Source organism: Macaca nemestrina, chromosome 2 (assembly GCF_043159975.1).
Source record: "Macaca nemestrina isolate mMacNem1 chromosome 2, mMacNem.hap1, whole genome shotgun sequence".
Taxonomy (NCBI): domain Eukaryota; kingdom Metazoa; phylum Chordata; class Mammalia; order Primates; family Cercopithecidae; genus Macaca; species Macaca nemestrina.
The window spans coordinates 8,941,592-8,963,521 of NC_092126.1; the positions used below are offsets into that span (position 1 = coordinate 8,941,592).

The 21,930-nt window shown below is 39.5% G+C and overlaps 1 protein-coding gene across 8 annotated transcripts in view; it reads right to left on the reverse strand.

The window, feature by feature from the left end:
• LOC105470876 (tumor protein p63 regulated 1) overlaps positions 1-21,930 on the reverse strand; it is a 233,349-nt gene that overhangs the window by 88,035 nt on the left and 123,384 nt on the right. The gene's annotated exons all lie outside the window — the stretch shown is intronic.

Below are 21,930 nucleotides of genomic sequence, written 5' to 3' on the forward strand. Positions count from 1 at the left end.
CAAATAAAAATTGACGACATAGCCTGAGTCAAAAACAATGATATTCACATCTCTCCTAGCACAGAAAACAGTGACGTTTGATGAACTCAGAAGAGAGAGGGACTGAGAAATACCTAATGCCACACCACTACCCCACTCAGTCTGGTCCCATGACTAATGAAGGAGGAAAGGTGGAAGATGATGGAGAACTATTTCATCATCCCAGAGGTCAAAGATGGTTGATTATCCACGATGGAATCCATTAGGGGAATACCCAGTGTGTGTTGTGTTAGCAGTCAACTGACTCATACTTCCCCACATCTTCCCAGTTCTCTAGGAAACTTCATGGAGGACATCTTCCCTCATGGACACCAAAAATATCTCTCTGTTCTAGCTGAATCCGTACCACAAATTTACTCACCATGAACTAGCCTATGCTAATTCCAAAGGTTGCATTGCTGACTGGAAGTATATTGGAGACTTGAACACAGGTCCGCTGTCTTCCAAGTTATCTCATTCCTATTTGCAGCTCATCCTACCATATCCTTGTGGTAGAAATGTGAAACAAGTGAAGTGAGATTTTTATGAACCAGAGTAAAGTAGATAAGGAGATAAACTAGATAAGTGTTTACTGAATTAATTGGCCTGAGATGTGAGAGCCTTCCAGGACACACATAGAACATTCTGACTGAGAGTTCAGAATTTCTCCAACAGAGAGAACAGAAAGAAAAAGCAATAGCTTCTTGTTAAAAGAGAGTGAACATGGTTCGTAATTCCCGCAGACCGACAGCGCTTTTGCTGTCTGCTTACTATAGGCTTTAGGATACAGCACTTCGAGACTTATACTAGAATTGTTTTAGTACATGTTTTGTTTTTCCCTAAAAAACTGAAAAGATTGATTGATGACCAATTCTTGTCTGAATCCTCACCACACAGAATCAATCTAATACGTAAATGGTATGGGCACCCCTTTCCCACCATTCTCCACACAGTAACCACAGTGCAATTCTTAACATACAAACTGAATGATATCACTCCTCGTTCACTTTATTAAATAGCATCCCCTTGAGTTTAGGTTCATAACATGGACTACACGCCTGTATAATACGGCCCCTACTCAGGGTCATCTCAGAGTAGGCTGAAAACACTCATTGTTCAAGTCATGGTTCAAATGTCTCATTCAAAGAGGATTTCCTAAACTCTGTATAAACTTGGCCTCGTGGTATTTCCTCAAAGCAGACATCTTTTCCTCCTTGCGGCATTTATCACAGTTTGTAAGAAGAAATGAAGTATAAAATGCTTAGCAATGGGTACCATGTGAACACTGACCAATCAGAATATACACCACAATACTGAAGATAGGGAAATGCTAATAAGTACAAGCTGAGTAGGCTGAGTATCGACCCTGTGTGTGTGTATGCATGTGTGTATGTGTGTATCTGTGTGTCCCACGAAGGCAGAGACTGTGTCTGTTGGGCTATTCACTCCATCTCCATCGGTCAAATAGCCTGCACTAAATACATATCTATTGAGTGGATAAATAAGTTCCAGTTATCATCATTTTGGAAGCCTTTTGGTGGTGTGAGGATGGAGGTGGAAATCTGTAGCTTTATCACCTACTAACTCTGAAAATTGGACTTTTAACCTTTCTATGGCTCAGGTTCCATGTCTGTGAAATGAAGACAATACTAGTACTCACATCATCCATTTGGGGAGAAGATTAAAAGAAATGATTCTCTGTTAGGGCTTTATAAATTAGCTGTTACTATTGCTGGAAGGCACCCGTGTCACTAAGTGACTTGGGTAACCCAATTATGTGCCACTTCACAGTGTAGTCTAATGACAGATAGGCAAGATGAAGTTAGGAGTTGAATCAATAGGAGGACATACAGGAGAAGATACAAAGGACACAAAAAGGGAGACAGAACTGAAAGAAAGGAGAAGCAGAAAAAGGAAGAAAAGAAGAATGAGGTCATTAATTGAGGTCCTAGTATATGCCTGCCATTATATATTGATAAGTATTAGTTCTATATCTTACCACAACCCATTGAAGAAGGTTATGGCCAAAAACACTGAGCTAGATTACCCTAGTAAAGTTAGTGGTATTGTGAAAGGAGATGGCATAAAGTTTAAGAGAGCTGGTTTAAGTCTTGGTTCTACAGTTTCCATCCAGTGGATACTCACCTCCATACAGGGATACTCACCTCCTCCTCCTCTGCTTTGAGAGAAAGAGGAAATTCTTGAGAATCTGCTTGACATTCTCAGTCTTAGTCAGAAAGAGATGAAGACTAAAATTTCTTATCAGATATCTACATAAACTTCCCTAAATAGATTGCATCTACTTAGCAGTAAGTTATAAGCTGCTGCCTAATAAACCAGACTTGTTTTAGTCTAAAAAAACTTCAGCTTTTGGTTGAATGGTTTTACTGAAAATGTCAGCACTCCATAATGAGATATATTTTAAAAGGTAAAGGATTCAGAAGAAAAGGAGGATTCTTTTTAGGAATACAGAGTGCTGTGCTCTGACACAAACTCTGCATAATTTACATGTCAGAAATATCTAAATTCAAGTAAACACACAGGCTTATAAATAGTTTGGGGCTACCATCTCAAGTTCCTGGGTTGTATGTTTATTTATTTAGACATCAATCACAATTTTTCCCCTAAGAACTCATGGAGAACCATTAAATTGCATAATCCAAATATTAACAGCATTGAGCTTTAAGTGGCAATAACAACAAATATAGGAATAGGAATAAAAATATACTGTGTTTGTACAGCTTAGAGAGGTTTACAAGGTCCTTGAATATCAACACTGTTCTTTAATCTTCACAAGAACCCTTTGGTCTAAATGTTATTACCCTTTTTTTGAAGACAAAGAAACTAAGGTCTACCGACCCTTAAAATGACTTGTTCAATGCTTTGCACCCAACAAACGGTGGTGCAGGGAGCTGACACAGGTACTGAGACACCATATCCAAGCATAGTGTTTGCCTTCTCCTCAGTACTACCTACGTTTAAAAAGCGGACCCTTCAGTGTGGTGTGGAAACATGGTAAAACCAATCTCCTCAAGAAGCTGATGTGATGAGACATACCATTCCCGGAATTGTTCCTTCTAGCAAACTTCTTCAAAACAACAATCAAGACTGTCTTTTTCCACCCTTGTCCTCTTTCAGTGTTCCTAGCTTGGGGAAGAACCCTTCTTCCATCCAGTTCTTCAAGCTAGAGACCTGGGAGTCATTCGGATTCACCATATTTCCTCACATTCCATGCCAAGTCCTACATATTTTACTCCTAAGGTAAAGATGTCAATGCCACCCACCTCTCTCCATTTTCCGCTTCACCATTCTAATTCACTCTTTCATCATCTCCCGTCTAGATGATTGCAATCACTCTCGCACTAGGCTTGGGTTACTAGTCATCCAAACCTGATTCCCTTACATATACTCCTGCTCCCTTCCAATCCCTTCACCCTACTGCAGTGAGGGGATTCTTTGGAATAAAAAAGCAAATCTCAATCTCATCTTTACTGCCCTACCCTGGTTTAAAACACTTCAACAGTTCTTGCTCTTCTGAGAAATGACCGAAACCCTTAACCTGGTCTAAAAGTTTCTGCAGGGCCAAGCTCTAACGACTTCTTCAATTCCCTCTCAGGGCAAGTCTCTCCACTCCATTTCCTTTATCTTCTTTCAGATCCTTGTAGTCACCATGCCCCCTCCAACTTAAAGGCCTTCGTACATGCTGTTCCCTCTGCAGGCAATGTTGCTCAGGATCTCCACCTAGTTAACTCTGATGGAGCTGAGCTCCATTACCCTTTACTCCAGCAAACCTTCTCAAACCTCTGTGGCTACTTCTCTTCTTTCCGATATACACTTTCAGACCACGCACATGTCCCCCTTATGGTACTTATCTTGGATGCTATTTTATAGTTATTTCTATGATGACAGAATTCATGTGTGTCTCCTCTCCTATACTGTAAACTCTAAAACTACAAAGTCAATTCTTAGCCTTGTGTCTCCAAGGTTGTGGTATCCAAAACATACTTCTGAAATGAATTACTAAAAAAACAAGCTATCCTTGCACTACACAACCTATATGCCTTGGTTCATTCTGTTTTGGGGAACCCAACTTTCAGGTTTATACATTGAAATAGTACCCCATGAAATGACATATTTTCTGTCAATAAACAATCAGTAACATTGGGGAAATGTTCATGCCAAAATAGTGAGAAAGAGCAGGATATAGAACGTTACCTGTGGTATCCTTCCAATTTTGTATCAACAACAAAATCATCCACATATCAAAATGTTAACAGTGATTATTTGTGAGTAGTGGAATTTCAGGTGACTTTTATTACTTTTTATGCTTTTATTTGCCAGAGTTTAGTTTTTTTGACCACACACAAATTAAATTTTTTGATACGAGAGGAGAGGTATTTTTTAAATAAATTACCCATCCTTAGGTTTTCAGCTTAAATGCTATCTATTCCGTGGAGCCTTACACTCACCTCCCCTATCCACAAGTGGCTAATATCTTTCCTCCCTTTAAATATGCACAAGGCCAGCCGTGGTGGCTCAGGCCTATAATCTCAACACTTCGGGAGGTCGAGGTGGGAGGCTCACTTGAGCCCAGGAGTCTGAGCCCAGCGTAGGCAACATAGGGAGACCTTGTCTGTACTAAAAATAAAACAAATAAAAAAGTTAGCTGGGTGTGTTGGTCCGTGGCTGTAGTCCCAGCTACCCGGGAAGGCCAAGGTGGGAGGATCACTTCAGTCCTGGAGTTCGAGGTTGCAGCGAGCTATTATAGCACCACTGCACTCCAGCCTGGGGTACAAAATGAGACCCTGTCTCAATCAATCAATCAGTCAATCAATCTGCACATGCCTCTATCAGTGCTTCCGTTGTGGCCCTAATCACAGTTTTCTTTATATTACAGTGCTTTCTATCCTACCCATTTCTCCCCCCACGCATATTAAATGGATGCCCCTCTAGTGTAGAATCAGTGCTTTATTTTTATCTGTGTCTCCTCACCGTGTTCAACAAAGAGTCCAAGAAAGAGCAGGGGCTCAACAAATGAGCAGGCCACAGAACGAAATATATAGAACCAGGAGATCCATTCCCTCTGTCGTGAGAGCCCGTCTTCCCTGGTGAAGGAGTCTGTGCATCTCATCTAGTTGCCACTTTTCCTCAGCACCATTATCCCTTCCCCAATTGAGGAGGAGCCTAGGTTCTCCCCCAGATAAAAAAGGCACCTGAGAGCTCCGTGAGTCTTCAGTTTCCTGGGATGACAACAGTTTCACCAGCAGAGGGCAACAGTGAACTAGGAATCACAGGCTGGACCCATCCCGAGAGCTTCCAGTGTCCACACCCAGTTACTCAAATCATCACAGATGCCCTCCCAGTGGCCCCAGCCCCACACCCAGCAATACTTTCAGTTGCTCTTTTAAGGCTGTGTCAAATTAGTTTGTGGTTTGGAAATAATTTCCTTTCAAGAAAGATTTTCTTTTAATATTATTCTCTCTTTCTCTCTCCCTCTCTCTTGTACACACACACACACACACATACACACACACATACACACACACATACACACACACATACACACACACACACACACACACACACTCTCAGTAGAGGCATCGTCCTTGATATTAAATAGTTACTATTGGTGATTTACAAATCAACCTTCATGCACCTTCAAACCTCTTAGCCCAGCCCTTGGAAAGATAGTATCTTGGCTAACCAGGAATCAGCAACCCAGGAGGAAAGTACTGAATCATTCATTCCACACATACTCCCTGATCACCCACTGGGTTTCAGGCCCTGAAGAGGATCCAATTTTGTTTTGCTCTTCAAAAAACACACAGATGAAAAATGCATGGCATTAAAGCAAAGCAATTTCTCTCCCTCTGAGTTAAGTGGAGTCTTGGAAAACCTTTAGCTAAATAATCCACACATTCACATATTTTTCTTTCAGTCATTTGGTTACTCTTTCCCTGGGTCTTTCCAATTTGCTTAAAATAGAGGGCTCTCAAAGTAAACACAGGACACTAATAGAAACCCAATTGTCACCAACCTTCCTTGTTCCCAGGTTTCCTTGTCTCCCTGGAGTTCACTTTTTCCCCGACTATCCCATGCAGCCTGTCACATACCAGGCTCTGTACTAATTACCAGGAACAGAGAGAATATCATACCACTATTAAGGAATATACAATCCTCGGAGATGTGAGGGGTAAATATGTAAGGAAGAGTAGTGTGGTGTAATGAGGCTTGACAATGGTAACTCAAGCCCACAGAAGCTGAACTCCGGTCTCCAGATTCCCAGCCTCTTGCCCAGAGGGTTTGCTACTCCAAGCATCTATTCAATGCTCTTGCAGAAGGTTCTCTTATCAACACTTCATTTCCTGCTGTTTGGTAAAAATCTCAGGGTTGGAAAAGCACAAGTAGCAAAGTATGAATGATTCTTTGAAATGTTCACAAGACTCAGGAGTATTTATTCATTTTGTTAACACTTCTTTAAGCTGCACTTAATATAAGACAGATAGAGTGTCCCCATAAAAGACAGGTAGTAAAGACCTGGAAACACCCATTTATGTGTCCCCTAAAAGCTACTTTTTCTCTTTAGTAAGGAAAGTCCTACCATGTGTTCCATCATATTGTTGCAGTTGATTACAGGAAAAAAAAAAAAAGTGGCCATTTTTTTTCTTTATAAAACAAAGGGCTTTGCAAGTTCTAAAAATTTAATAAAAATCGCAAACATTAAATTTTAGTTGAAAGAGATACACACCCAAACACACACACACACACACACACACACACACACACACACACACCAGGTTTGACGCTTCTGAAATTTACATGTACTGAGGAATAATTCTGCCATGAATTTTTCTTAGATTATAACAGTAGAAGCCTCCATAAGAGGGTCTTCTGTGGATCAGGTATTGTGCTAGTAGCTATGTACATATCATCTCTTTTGATCTTCACCAACAATCCTGATAAATACAGATGAGCGCAAGATTCCTGAGCAGTGACGGGCTTTCTATCACACAGGTTTGGGGTTGGAAATGCAGCTCTGCCACTTACTAGCTGTACAATCTTGTAAAAGTTACTTATCCATTCTAAGATTTGGTTTTCATGTCTCCAACATGAAGATAATAATAGTATATTCCTCGTAGGACTGTTGTTAGGATAAAAGAGATATGACATACGGAGAATTTAATGCAATACAAAGCACACAAAAATATTCAAATATTGTTGGTTATTAATATGATGGTGATGATGATAAAGATTCTTCTACATCCCTTAAACACTTTGTATATTTATTGAATAACAAATGAGTTAATGAGGGGATGAGTGAAGTAAATCTAGTTAAAGAGAAGTCCTCAAGCCTATAATAGTTTTCAGACATACAAAATATTTTCATTTTGATTTCCTAAAAAAATTAAAAGAGAAGTCATTAATTCCACGTGTGTGTGTGTGCATACATATATATATATATGTTTTATAGGGGTGTGTGTGTGTATGAGAGAGAGAGAAAGAAAAAGAGAAAGGTTTCTGTCTGTCGGTTTTTCTGGCGTAACTAGTCTTATTTTTGTTATACTGCAAGTTACTGCAAGTTATACTTAAGTTACTGTGACTTAAAATATAGACCATGCATTATATGTAAAGTTCCCTTTGCAGGCAGCTGTTGTGGAACACCTTGTAAGTCAGAATCTGGAACAGTTGGAAAAAAGATCCAAACGGAAACTCATGAGAGTACCAGTTGAAGGAGTTATGCTACATTCATTTAGATACCCTGGCCAGAGAAGCCAATGAAGGAGGCAAATATGAGCCTCCATCAGAAGACACAGGGCAGCAGCTCAGGATTATATTAATAGCTGAAAAGTGAAGTTACTGATTTACGATTGAACTCCTCACTGTGTGGCATAAAGAAAGCATTTCTTTAGAAAACCAATACCAAGTAATCAGGCCAGAAGTAATCCCCCTACTGATCCGATAAATATTAATTAATCTACTGTTGCACTCCAGGCACCAATGGTATAATGGTGAACAAAACAATCCCCTCTGGTGCTTACATTCTAGGAGGGGACACAGACAAAAGTAAACAGACGAGTCAATACAGAGACCTGGAGAAAAAGGAAATAGGAGAATACCTGGGAGAGTAGTATTCCAGGTAAAGTGAAACACTGTTGCAAATTCCTTGAGATGGGATCCATGCAGGTCCAGGAGACAGCAAGGAAGCCAGCATGACTGAGGCAAGAGAGCAAAGAGAATGGAGGGAGATTGGAGCAGAAGCCAGATCACATGCACAGACACAACACATTTTTTTTGCAATTTATGACTGTTTTTCACATGAAATGATTATGACCCCCCACTTTACAGATAGAACAACCAAGCCTGAATAAAGTGACATGGATGAGGTGACAGAGCCAAGGCCAGAATCCAGCTGACCGTCATCCCAGGCTACATACGTTCCATCAAGACGCTTTTCCCACTTGTTTTCCTTACAGGACCAGGCAATTTTGCTCTCTCTACTGCGCTACCATCAGTAAGAGGATATTTTAAAAGCTACACAAAAGAAAAGAATCTGGACACATGCCCCTCCTTCTCTCTTTCCCACAAAACCGCTGAATAGCTCAGGTACTCTACAGCACACCAGGAGCTAGCAAGAGGCCCACCCCTGACCAGCCTTCTCCTCCTCCGAATTCACTTGAGGGGATTCACTTGATCAGAAGCCAAAGAAGCTGGCAGGAGAACAAGACCTCATTGTAAGGAGGCTGCAAGGAGGGAAGAACAGAGGGACAAGATAGAACAAATGTACACATCTTGCCACCTCCATTGTTTTATTATTGTAAGCAGGAGAGAGATCTGCCTACTGTAGTATGTTCGTTACAGCTTGTATGGTAGAGGGGACACAGCCCAGATCAGGCAAACCCAAGATGAGGCAATATGCTGTAAAAATACTCTAAGAAATCCCACGGAAGCCCAGCCACTGTACAGTTGGGCTTCCTGGCACCCGGAAAGACACAAGGAGCAAAAGCTACTCCCTCAAGAGTAGTCTCTGTCATGCTTCCTGTGTCTCTCTATACACCTCATGTTTCTCTTGACTGGTGCATGACTTCTACTACCATAAATATTCATTCCTCTTTACTTGCTTCTTGCCTGTGGCCTTCAATTGTTTCCTTAGTCCTGACTGTACATGAATTTTCAGATCTGCTCTCAAAACTAACTGTGGTATCTCTGTATGTCTCAGTTCAGATTCCCAAGATAGATAGTTTTGTTCACCGAGATCATTTCTTTAAGCTCTCCCTTTGGGTCACAGGCTGTCTAATGACTTAACCTCTCTTTGTCCAGTCGGCTATGGCCAAAGGCTGAAGTTCCACCACAGAAAATAGGAACTGCCTTCCAGTTAAGAGCAGTTTATTCTTTTTAAGAATTGTTTTAGCTATTCTTTTTTTGGTCCTTCCACACACATTTTAAAATAAATGTGTCTATACCTACAAAAATATCTTGCTTAGATTTTGATAGGAATTGCGTTTGATTTGTATTTCAAATTCGAAGATAACTGACATCTTTACTATGTTGAGTCTTCCAATCTACAAACCCAGTATGCCTCTTCATTTATTTGGATCTTCTGTGATTTCTTTTAGGAGCATTCTGTAGTTTTCAGCATACAAGTCCTATACATATTTGTGTGATTTGTACTTAAGTAATTCTTCTTTATTTTGCATGATTACAAATGTTATTGCATTTGTAATTTCAGCTTTTACTTCTTTATTGCTAGTATGTAAAAATATAACTGACTTATGGTGCTGATCTTATATTCTGAAAATTTGCTGAAATAATTTATTAGATCTGGAAGGTTTTTTTGGTAGACGTCTTATAATTTTTTAAATAGATTATCATGTCATACACAAATAGAGATAGTTAATATTTTTCCTTTCTGATTTGTATGCATTTTATTTTATTTTTGCCTTATTGTGCTGGCAAATATTTCTAGTATTACATTGAATTACTAGAGTATTCAATGTCGTGAGAATGAATACCCTTTCTTTGTCCCAAGTCTTAGGGGGGAACCATTAGACATTTCCCAACAACATGATGTTACCTATAGATTTTATGCAAATTTTTCTATTAAATCGAGGAAAGTTTTCCTCTTTTTTGGTTTTATCATGAGTGGGTGCTGAGTTTTGTCAAATACTTTCTCTGCATCCTTTGATATGATGATATGATTTACCTGCTTTGACCTGTTAATATGGTTGATTATATTGATTGATTTTCCAAACTGAACCTGCCTTGCATGCCTAGAATATACTCACTTTTTACACCAATTTTTTAAAAAAAATTACTGTGTTATATTTGCTATTATTTTAAGAATTTTTGCATCTATAGTCATGAGGAATACTGATCTATAGTTTTATTTTTGTACTCTTTTGGTATCAGGTTATAGTGGCTTCACAGAATAAGTTGGGAGTATTTCCTTCTGCTTTATTTTCTGGGAAAAAAAAGTAAATTAATGTTCATCTTCTGTAAATATTTCATGGAATTCTGAGCCTAAATTTTCCTTTAGAGGAATTGTTGTTGTTGTTGTTGTTGAGACGGAGTCTCGCTCTGTCACCCAGGCTGGAGTGCAGTGGCCGGATCTCAGCTCACTGCAAGCTCCGCCTCCCGGGTTCACGCCATTCTCCTGCCTCAGCCTCCCGAGTAGCTGGGACTACAGGCGCCGCTACCACGCCCGGCTGATTTTTTGTATTTTAGTAGAGACGGGGTTTCACCGTGTTGTCCACGCTGGTTGCGAACTCCTGAGCTCTGGCAATCCTCCCGCCTCGGCCTCTCAAAGATTATAGGTGTGAGCCACTGCGCCTGGCCCGGAAATCTTTAATTATAAATTAAATTTCGTAATTTTAGAGCCGGGGTCTCTCTGGCACCCTGGCTGGAGACCAGTGGCGTGACCATAGTTTTACAGTTTTTTATTTATTATTTATTTTTCTACAAATCACACACAAAAAAGTTCACTGAAATCAACATTTGAAAGAACGCTGATGTGTTACAACTTTACATTGATTGCATTTTTTAAGTTACAGTGTAAGAAGGGTGTAGTAACAACTTGTATCAAAACAGCAGATAAAGCAGCTTCTGTCTGCTTCTTCACAGTGAGGGCTACAACTGAGTCAATCTCAAGGTAAGAGGCAAAAACATGACAGCTCCAAAGCACTCAGCATGACTTCTGAGAAAAGAAAAATTCAGTTCAGGGGCTAAAACTGCCCACACTGAGCAAAGCCCTGTGCCAGGGACAGAAGAGCAGCTGCCGCGGCCCTCCCTGTACAGCAGTCCTGCTTCCTCCTCCAGGAACTCTGGTGGGAAAGGCGGGGGAGATGCTCACCAATTACCCTGCTATGGAACTGAGGCCTGACACCAGGACAGGGCTACAGAGAGACAATCCCAAACTTCTGGGCTCAGGTGATCCTCCTGCCTTAGCCTCGTAAGTAGCTAGGACCACAGGCGTGAACCACTGTGTGCCTGGCTAATTGTGTGTGTGTGTGAAGACAGGTTCTCCCTATGTTGCCTAGGCTAGTATCCTGGGCTCAAATGATCTCCCCTGCCCCTGCCTTTAGTCTCCTGAGTTATTCAATTTCCCAATTGTTACAGGGCTATTCAGTTATTTTTTTTCTTTCATGTTGAGTGAGTAGTAATAGTTTGTGTTTTGAGAAACTGGTTCATTTCATCTGAGTTGTCAAATCAATATGTGTAGAATTGTTAGTTATAATCCCTGATTGTCTCTTTAACATTTGCAGCGTCTGTAACGATATGTTGTGATATCCCCTGTTTCATTCCTGATATTGGTAACATTGGTAACTTGTGTCTCCTCTTTTCTCTTTCTTTTTTTTTTTTTTTTTTTTTTTGTCAGCCCTGCTAGATGCTTTCCATTTTATTGATCCTTTCAGAGAGCCAAATTTTTGTTTTGTTAATTTTTTCTATAGTTCTTTTGTTTTTTTGTTTTGTTTTAATTTTTTCATTGATTGCTATTCTTATCTAAGTTATTTACTTTCTTCTACTCATTTTGGGATTGTTTGCTCTTCTTTTTCTAGTTCTTTGAAGCAGGGGCTTAGGTTGTTGATTTGAGACTTTCCCTTAATTAATATGTACACTTTTTCTTTAGTGCTATAAATTTCACTTTCAGCACTGTTTTCGCTGCATCCCACACATTTTGATAAGTTGTATTTTTTCTTCATTCAGTTCATTGTACTTTTTATTTCCTTTGAGATTCCCTCTTTGATCACTGAATTGTTTAGAAGTATGTTTAATTTCCGAGTGTTTGGACATTTTTCTATTTTTTTAATTATTTAATTCTAGTTTGACTCCATTGTAGTCTGAGAACATACTCTGTATGATTTTAATTCTTTCAAATTTGTTGAGTTTTGTTCTGTCGCTAAGGATATGGTAGCTCTTGCATAAGCAAAATATTCCATCAGCATCCATATGTAATGTAGATGATTAAAAAGAATGTGCATTCTGCTGTTATTGAATGAATTGTTCCATAAATATCAATTAGGTCCAGCTGATTGATGGTGTTGTTGAGTTCTTCTAAATCTTTCCTGATCTTCTGTCTAGCGGTAATACCAATTAATGAGAGAATAGTGTTGAAGTCTCAAACTATAATTTGGATTTGTCTATTTCTCATTTCTGTTCTATCAGTTTTTATTTTACGTACTTTTCAACTCTATTGCTTGGTACCTTCACATTTAGAATTGCTATATCTTCTTGGTGGATTGTCTCTTCTATCATTAGATAATATCCTTCTCTGTCCCTGGTAATTTTCTTTACTTAGCATTCTACATTTTTAATTAATTCACATAGCAAAGCATTTCTGAAACCACAGCAACTCTTGGACTGTGCAGTTCTGTCCCCTGAACAGACCATTGGAAGCACAGCCTTCCTTCTCTTCACCCTTCCTGCTCTACTTGCTGTTCTTAAACCCACCCTACCTTGCCTACAGGACATTTTGGCACAACCTAGGAAACCCCTTAGAGAGAAGACAATGCACTGTTTGTAAATCAAGCAGCATGTTTACTCCTAACAGGCTATCAAAGTTGTTTGTATAACTGCTGTTAAAATGGTCTAAAAGTGTTGATAGCCTCACTATTAAGACTGAGGTCTTGTTTGCTTTAAGGAAACACACTGTCAGGCTCCTAAATAATGAAGACTATGCTTAAATTATTGAGCAATTATTTCCAGAGCCTAATGCATTTCTAACAATGTCAACACCCTACTTGATATCCTTCAGTACCTTAAGACAGAATGCCTATAGTGGCCATGAAGGCAACATAAAAGCAATGGTGTGCTGTCAATATTACACAAGTTCGAAAATAATCATAATAATAATGTCTAGACTTTATTACCTTGGTATAAATAACTGTCATAACTGATTTCAAGACACCAAGGTGAGGTTCCTGAACAAGAAGTTGGAAGAGACACCCACAGATGGCTCTCATGAAGGGGTGAGAGCTGGTTCCCATGCACCATTGCACACTGCGCTAGAGAATAAAGAGGGGCTGGTGTGAGGCAATGGGCAGTGGCAATGTGTTGGCAAGCTGGGAGCGCACAGCCTTTCTGAAGGCATTCAAAATTAGATTTAAAAAAAACATGGAGCAGAGTGGAAATGGCCTATGGATCCCCAGTTTGTGACTCCAGAAGAGAATATGATCCAAACTCCTTGGACTAGCATTCAGAATTTCTTTACGTTCTCATTCTTTCCTATTTTTCTAGCTTGTTTCTAGTTCTCGCACTCTTGCTCACTATAATCCGGTCACATTGAACTGTTTGTGATTCCCTGAGCCCACCTCTGTTACTCTGCACGTATTCTTCTCTTTTCGGGAATGTTTTTCTTGTTCTTGTTGCTGCTGTTTGAGACGGAGTCTCGGAGTCTGGCTCTGTCACCAGGCTGGAGAGCAGGGGCGTGATCTCCACTCAGTGCAACCTCTGCCTCCCGGGTTCAAGCGATTCTCCTGCCTCAGCCTCCTGAGTAGCTGGAACTACAGGCCGCGTCACCACGCCTGGCTAATTTTTGTATTTTTAGTAGAGACAGGGTTTCACCATCTTGGCCAGGATTGTCTCAATCTCTTGACCTCATGATCCGCCCACCTTGGCCTCCCAAAGTGCTGGGATTACAGGTGTGAGCCACCGCGTCTGGCCTTCCAGGAATGTTTTATAGCATCACTTCTTTTGGAAATCCCTTCTCCTTTTAAAATCATGATGTCTTCTTTACCTAATGTAACAATACACAGTGAGTTTTATGTTCCCATGGAATCATTTGTAGGACCATATATCAGCATGTATCATATTCTGTTGTGACTTTGTTTACGTGTCTTTCTTTCTCACAAGACTGAGAGCTCCTTGAGGATAGAAAATGTGTCTTATTTATCATTGTACATTCATCACTTAGGGCAGAGTTGGGTTTACAGAGGGAACTCAGTAAATACATAAATAAATGTATGAATGAATGAATATAAATAAATACTGCTACTAATAATAGTAATAAAAAGCCAACTCTTACATGATATAACATATGGCCAAAAAAAAAAAAAAAAAAAAAACTGTTGTAAGTATTGTACATTATTAAATAATGCAATCATTGAAATAACCCTCTTAAGATCCCCATTTTATAGATCATAAAACTGAGGCCCAGAGGACATAAGAGATTTGTACAACCATGGCCAAATTGCTAACTGATAGAGCTAGGCATTTCGCTGCATCAGACTCCTTTCACCTCTTGACTTTTTCTGAGTCCTCCCTAATTGGTAGCAGTCATGAGAAAATGAACACTTCCAAGTACATTTGTGACTGTAGCAACTAAGTGCCCTCACTGTCTTATAATGCAGGTCACTCAGAGACCATTCGCTATCAGGACAAGGTGGCTGCCATGGTGAATTTATAGAGAAAAGCAATGTGTTTAATTAAGTGGTTGTCAAAAACAGCCACTTTTGTTGCTGCCAGAGTCCTGCCACAGGTCATTAACATCTTGATAGATTTGAGGCACTTTCTAGCCTGAATGCTTTCACCCGAAGACAGAGGCAAGTCTTACTGGGCTTTGAGCTGCTTGGAGGCCCATGGACGTGGAGGCAGGACACAACAGATGGACCCTGCTAGTATCAGCCAAGGGCTTCATACAGTGGATTACTTGATCAGAACTAAATCTGAGCCAAGTGTGTGGTAAGTTCTGAGCCCAGCCATATGCCACACACTGTACTAATCACTGGGAACTAGGCGGAGATATGCTGAATATAAGTGAATCAGAACCAGGCCCTGCCTGAAGGAGTGCCTTCTTCACAATGTGCACAAGGAACTACACTGTGTCGTAAAACGTGAGCACAAAGAGGGAGATAAGATTATTCCGGCTGAATCAATATGGAAAGGCTCTGTGGAGTTGGTATCCCTGAATGACAGGAGAGGCCTGGGTCAGCAGAAAAAAGGGAGAGGCATACAAAACAGAGGAAATGGGGTGAGTGCAATCATGAGGCCAAAGGACAGCACCGGAAATTTGGGGAAACAGCAGGCAGTTCAATTTGACTGATAGAATTTGTAAAGGCTCATAATGGTAAGTAAGGCTGGAGAGAGAAACTCAGTCATGATATACAAGGGCTTGTGGATGCAACAGACATATATGGAAGCAGTGAGAACCCACTGAAATTCTTACACGTGAACATGAGAGTGATCTGGACCAGCATTTTTCTCAAATTTTAATGTGCATAGGAATCAATTGGGGATCCTGTGAAAATGCAGATTTGTGTTCAGCAGGCCTGGCTGGGGTGGGGACCAAGGGTCAGCATTGCTAAAAAGCTCCCAGGTGATGCTGGTGCTGCTGAATTCAGGACCACACTTTAAGTAGCAGGGGTCTAGACTAGATGAGCGTGTACAAAAATCCATGGGGTTGAGTAGAAGATGCAATTCAGAAATGGTAATTTCCATAGTACTTTTATCATTCGGTTCCTTATGATTTAATAAGGATTAGAAATCCCTGATTTCCAGGGTTTTTTATCTTTTTGCTTTTTAATTATTGGTAGTAGTGTTTTTATTATATAATTAGTTTAGCAATCCTGATAACATAATGAGACTGTGACAAGGTAAAAGTGTGATTAGCTTTAGTCCATCAGCATTGCATTTGAGTTTTTTGTTTTTCCTGGTCAAAGACTAAATAAAGTCAAATGAACAGCAAAAACCAGAGAAAGATCTGGAGAGGAAAAGGTCTCTGAACCTGCCCAATGAACCCCTGATCCTCTTCCCTGCAAAAAAAAAAAAAAAAAAAAAAGACAGTCAACAAAGAAAACAGACACAGGCACAAAGATTAATTAACCAATTTGAACTGCAGTGATCACTGTATTGGGAGATGAAAAAAAAAATCACAAAGGCAGCAAGAGCAGTGTAATGAGAAGACAACTAGCCTGGGAGAGAGGTGTCATGAAGTCAAGCCCTCCTGTGACCCTTAATAAGTGGTTGCCCTTCGACAGGTCATTTAATCTCTGGGTTTCTTCATCCGTAAAATAAAGCCAATAGTTCCTCACTGCCTGCTCCCATGGGTCTGTTTGAGAATTGCATAGGATCGTAGGTGTGAAAGCGATCACACACACAGTGTCGCTTTGGGGACCAGGATACTTAAAAGAGGCAGCCCTGTGCCTGGAAAACAATCCCTGATCACCTATTCTTCAGTGTTCCTTTGTCTCCCAGGCTGCCCTTTTCTTTATTTAAAGATCTAATAGAGCCCTTTCTTCCGCAGCATCTTCCTAAATGAAGCACAGATGCCCTTCACACTTCCACTTACTGCACCAAATCCAATAAGCAGCATTCTCTGTTTTTCAAATAAGTTTTTGCAGGGGAGATCCAGCCAGTATGCTCTTCAGGGAATGCCAAATATGAAAGAGGCAACCCTTGTCCATCTAAGATTACAATATAATACTGAGGCACATGTGGCATCTTTGCACAACAGTGGAAAGGCTCTTATGGCAAAAGTGAAGGCAACATACCAGGCTGGAACCTTATTCCTGCAACTTCAGAGCTGTGTTACTCTTCTGAGCCTAGATTCTCTCATTTATAAACTGAAGGTAATGTTTCCTACCTCAGACTGTTACTGTGAAGATTAATCGAAATGAAGAGACTTTTTAAACTATAAAGTGCTATAGAAATATTATTATTGTAGAAATAGCCAAAAATAAATGGGGATGCTTCATAGAGTTTCATTTATCTTTCCAATCATACAGTCTTACTCTGCCCCACTGATTGATATTTCCTACTTGGAGATTCAGTTTTGAAAGAATAATAATAAACCGTTACATTTGTGTGTCATTGACAGTTTGGACAGTAATTGTCTGATAATAGGTGAATGATTGAGTAACTTTATAAAAACTATATGGTAATCAGGAAAAATATAAGGAAAAAACTAAGAGAAGTTCCATTTAGAGAAGATCATGAAAATTATATACATTTGCACTTTTCACAATAGCAAAGAGATAGAATCAACCTAAATGTCCATTAATAATAGACTGGATAAAGAAAATGTGGTACACATATACCATGGAATACTATGCAGCCATAAAAAAGAATGATATCATGTCCTTTGCAGGGACATAGATGGAGTTGGATTTGGAGGTCATTATCCTTAGCACACTAACACAGGAACAGAAAACCAAATACCCCATGTTCTCACTTATAAGTGGGAGCTAAATGATAAGAACACATGGACACATAGGGGGAACAACACACACTGGGCCTACCAGAAGGTAGAAGGTGAGGGGAGGGAAAGGATCAGGAAAAATGACTAATGAGTACTGGACTTAATACCTGGGTGATGAAATAATCTGTACAACAAACCCCCATGACACAAGTTTACCTATGTAACAAACCTGCACTTGTACCCCTGAACTTAAAATAAAAGTTAAAAATAATTATATGCATTTGTTCTCATAATAGCAAATGCATGGACATCAAAACATTTGGTGCATTTTAAGTGCTCAATAAATGTCATTATTAATATGTAACAATTTTTGGCAAGAATGCATAAATATAAGCTGGAATAATATATATATATATATATCTCAAAAATTAAAAGTGGATGTGCTTCTTTCAAGAATAGTAAATATCTAATGAACTAAAGGACCTATTACATGGGGAATCTTTGCACAACAGAGGAAAAACTATTAAAACAAGGACATATTAAATCGAACATTAAAGCAAAAAAGGACATATTAAAACAAATTCACCAATTAAAAAAATTAAAAAGACAAACCCTATCCAAGTTCACCCAGCTTTACTGATAGTAAGTAGTAGATCCAGGATTCAAAGCCAAACCTTCTGATTCTGAATTCAGTGCTTTCTCTATGACACCTGGCTGACTCTTCAACTTCACTTTGATTCTACTGTCTATATGTTATGCATAGACAGTCCGATTTCACATATTAATTACACTGAAGCCCTGAGATAGACACTAGGTGGACTTGGGGGAATAATGAAACATATTTTCAGTATCTTTTACAAAGATGAAGAGCAAGAATTACCGCTTCTTAGATACCTTAGGCAACTACTCTCAATGAGGAATAAGAAGAATAAGAACAACAATCCACCACGACCACTTCACACTAACGTGTGTGGAGGAAGGCGCTGTCTCCTCCTGTCTCTTTAACCATTGTAGACAAAGACACCTCAAACACATTCTGCTGAAGAGCCACTTTATTGCCATCATATCATACTTTTTGAGATTCCATAGAGTGTCAAGACGTTCTCCTTGGTGCCGGCTTAATGGATCGGTTCTAAACGCATACACATAATTTTTAAAATAATCGCTTTGTTTCAGAAGGGCCAATAAAAGGGTAATAGGAAACTGCAAGGTGGAAATAAATACTATCCTGCCTTTGTAGCTGTATATCACACTCCTGGATGAGCTCGGCTGGAGGCCTGAATCCCAATTGAAGATTCATTAGAATTCTCTTAATGATGTCAGCTAAACTGGGATCTAGCTGAAGTTTAGGGCTGCATCTCTCCAGTGCCCCTCTTGGACTCTCTGTTTATTCTCTTTGTGTTCTCTTCCGAAGTGCCTGCAAACTTGTTTTTCTGATTTTATTGAATAATGTGTCCATGTCAATTTAGAGAATCACAAAGCAGCTTACCCGAATTAATTTGAGTACCACTTCTTGGAAAATGACTTTACCAACTTAATGTTAGTAAAATAAACAACATATGCATTGTCTTATTCTTCTGAAATCTGAAAAAATTCTCATTTCTGATTCACATCTAGTCCCAACAATTTTAGATGAAAGGTTGAGGGCCGATAGTGATCTTTATAAAATGGAAATTGATTGTACTTTCTCAACCCTTCAGTGCCTCCCCATCACATATGGGATAGAACCTAAGTTCTTTAACATGATGCAAAGGCACTTAGGCTCTTTTCCAGTCTCTTCTCTTGACAATTCCCACCTTGCCCTCCTACATCAAACTATTTCTGATTAAAGGACTCTGATCAAACATGACTAAAGATTGAGCTGAGTTCATCAATCAACTCACCCCTGCATCTTTGGAAATAATTAGAACCCAATCAGCCTCAAGGCCAATGCAGGGGTGCAGTCTATTTTCCTTGCTCTAACACTTACACGTTCCTCATTTGGGCACTTCATGTTCTCCAGCCCACATTCCTCATTTATAAAATGGGAATCATAACACCAACAAAGTTGTTGTGAAGCTAACATAAGTTCACAGATGTGAAAATAATTTATAATGTGCTATACACAGTAAAAGGGCTTTTACTCTCATCATTCTGAAATGGGAATCCTTGTTCCAAAGCCAGACATGCTAGACAGGCAGCCAGGAGTGTCCCATCTCCATGAAATGAGCCAAAAGTTAATGTGCATGAAGCTCAGTCATTTTTGTCATACATAAAAGAGAATCTTGTGTGGTTGGTGAGGCTAGGGCAGTTGGTCCACATTACAGCTCCTGTAATTCATAAGAACTAAATAAATGGGTCTCATTCCGTTATAAAAAGAAGCCAGGAGTAATTGCAAGCTCTCACCTTTCTGGGCCTGCATGTTTGTTTATTTTGTTTAGTTTTTTTGTTTTGTGGTTGCTGTTGGGTGAGTTGGGATTTTTGTTTATGTGTTCTCATTGTTGTTGTTTTTGCCTTTCCCTACCTTGGTGTGCTAGAATTTTCAAACAAACAAACAAAAAGGCTTAAATATGAAAGGCCATTCAAATCCTCCATGAATGCTCCTCTTTTTGACAATTATTTTTTCTTACTTTTCTGCTTGAAAAGTAACAGTGGCTAGACTAGGAACCTTATTTATTTGGACCAGATGCCTGAACCACCGTCTTTACAACTAGCAGCTCTTTCCATTGCATAATGCATCTCGGAACCCACGAAGAAAGAAAATAAACTGTCAAATTCTCACTATGGCAGAAATGACTGAAATCAGAACTTCTCCGGAAAGTAGGTTTTAATGGGGAAGAGGAGGTAAAGGATTTTGGCAGAGAGAAGACCTAAAAGAACACCAAGGAACTACGATTTAAAGGAGATGGATGGGTTCCAAAGTGCAAAGGAAGAAAGTCTGCAAGCAAACAAGCAAATATGATAGTAAGAAATTGCATGTATGCAGGACTCATCCCTCATTGTTGTAGTTAATTTAAATACCTACCACAAAACAAAAGAGAAATGTAAAATGAGTTTCTAGATAGGCCTTACCAACTTTTGAGCTTCCTATTAGGTTCAAGCTGGGTTCAAAGTTTGGGTCTTTGGGGGACAGCTGTTCATATTTTTCTGAAAACTACTGATGTTACCAATCATTGTAGTTGATGTTAAATCAAGCATGCAGAATTGTAGCGCTAAGCTTCAATACAATTCATAGTCTGACTTAGCTTTGGACAATTTATGTCGACACATCTTTATAATCACTGAATAAAAATAATCAAGCAAACAAAAAAGCATATTTCTATATAAATAAAACTAATTAAAATGTGCAATATTAAAGAAATTACCAGTTTTGTTATCTGAGAACTCAACAACAGCCCTGACTAGATTTAGAAATACCACATTTATGTATTCTTTCTTGTAAGGGAGTTGCAATCTAGAAACAAATTAGTTAAGTGTTTACTACTGATTGGATCTCCAAAATCTATGTTGACACCTATTCTAATCAAGGCCGACTATTCATTTGCAGAAGTCAAATTTCACTCTGGATGGAAAGTGGGGAGTGGGAAATGAAATGAGTGTTGGTAAAAGTGAATTAGGAAAAAGCCTGAATTACAGAGTTTCCTTTTCATTAGCGGTAACCCAGAAATGACAGAGATGGATAGGATAGAAATGAAGTCGGACACTACGAAAAAGAGCCTCTTACTAATAGTTACTACTTGTGAACTAAGAGGGGCACTAACTGCTATTGAAAGTCCATGTGCTAGGTGTTTTGCTAATTTACCAATGTTATATCACTTGGTCCTCTCAAGAATTCTTCAGATACATACTATTATCTCCATTTTATGCGTGAAGAAACAAAAACCCAAAACTGACAGATAGGTTGGTGTCTAAGAGTTCATTTGTATTTAATGCCTGGAACGCATTTGGAACAATAGTATAAAATGGTGATCAGTCAGATGAACTCACAGGTGATAATGGTGCTACTTCCCACTGATTGAAAAATTTGTTCTGCTGGCCTGGATGGTAAAACATTCAAGTGTTGCCCTCCTGAAACTTAGTCTAACAAGACATCCTGCCCAGGAGTTAAAGATTAATGATTATTTGCTCAAGGCATAGGAATCACTGAGCTTCTCTGCTGAACCCTTTTGTGATCAAGTTACCAAGCCAGGGCTGGGCGCAGTGGCTCATGCCTGTAATCCCAGCACTTTGAGAGGCCGAGGCAGGCGGACCACGAGGTCAGAAGATCGAGACCATCCTGGCTAACATGGTGAAACCCCGTCTCT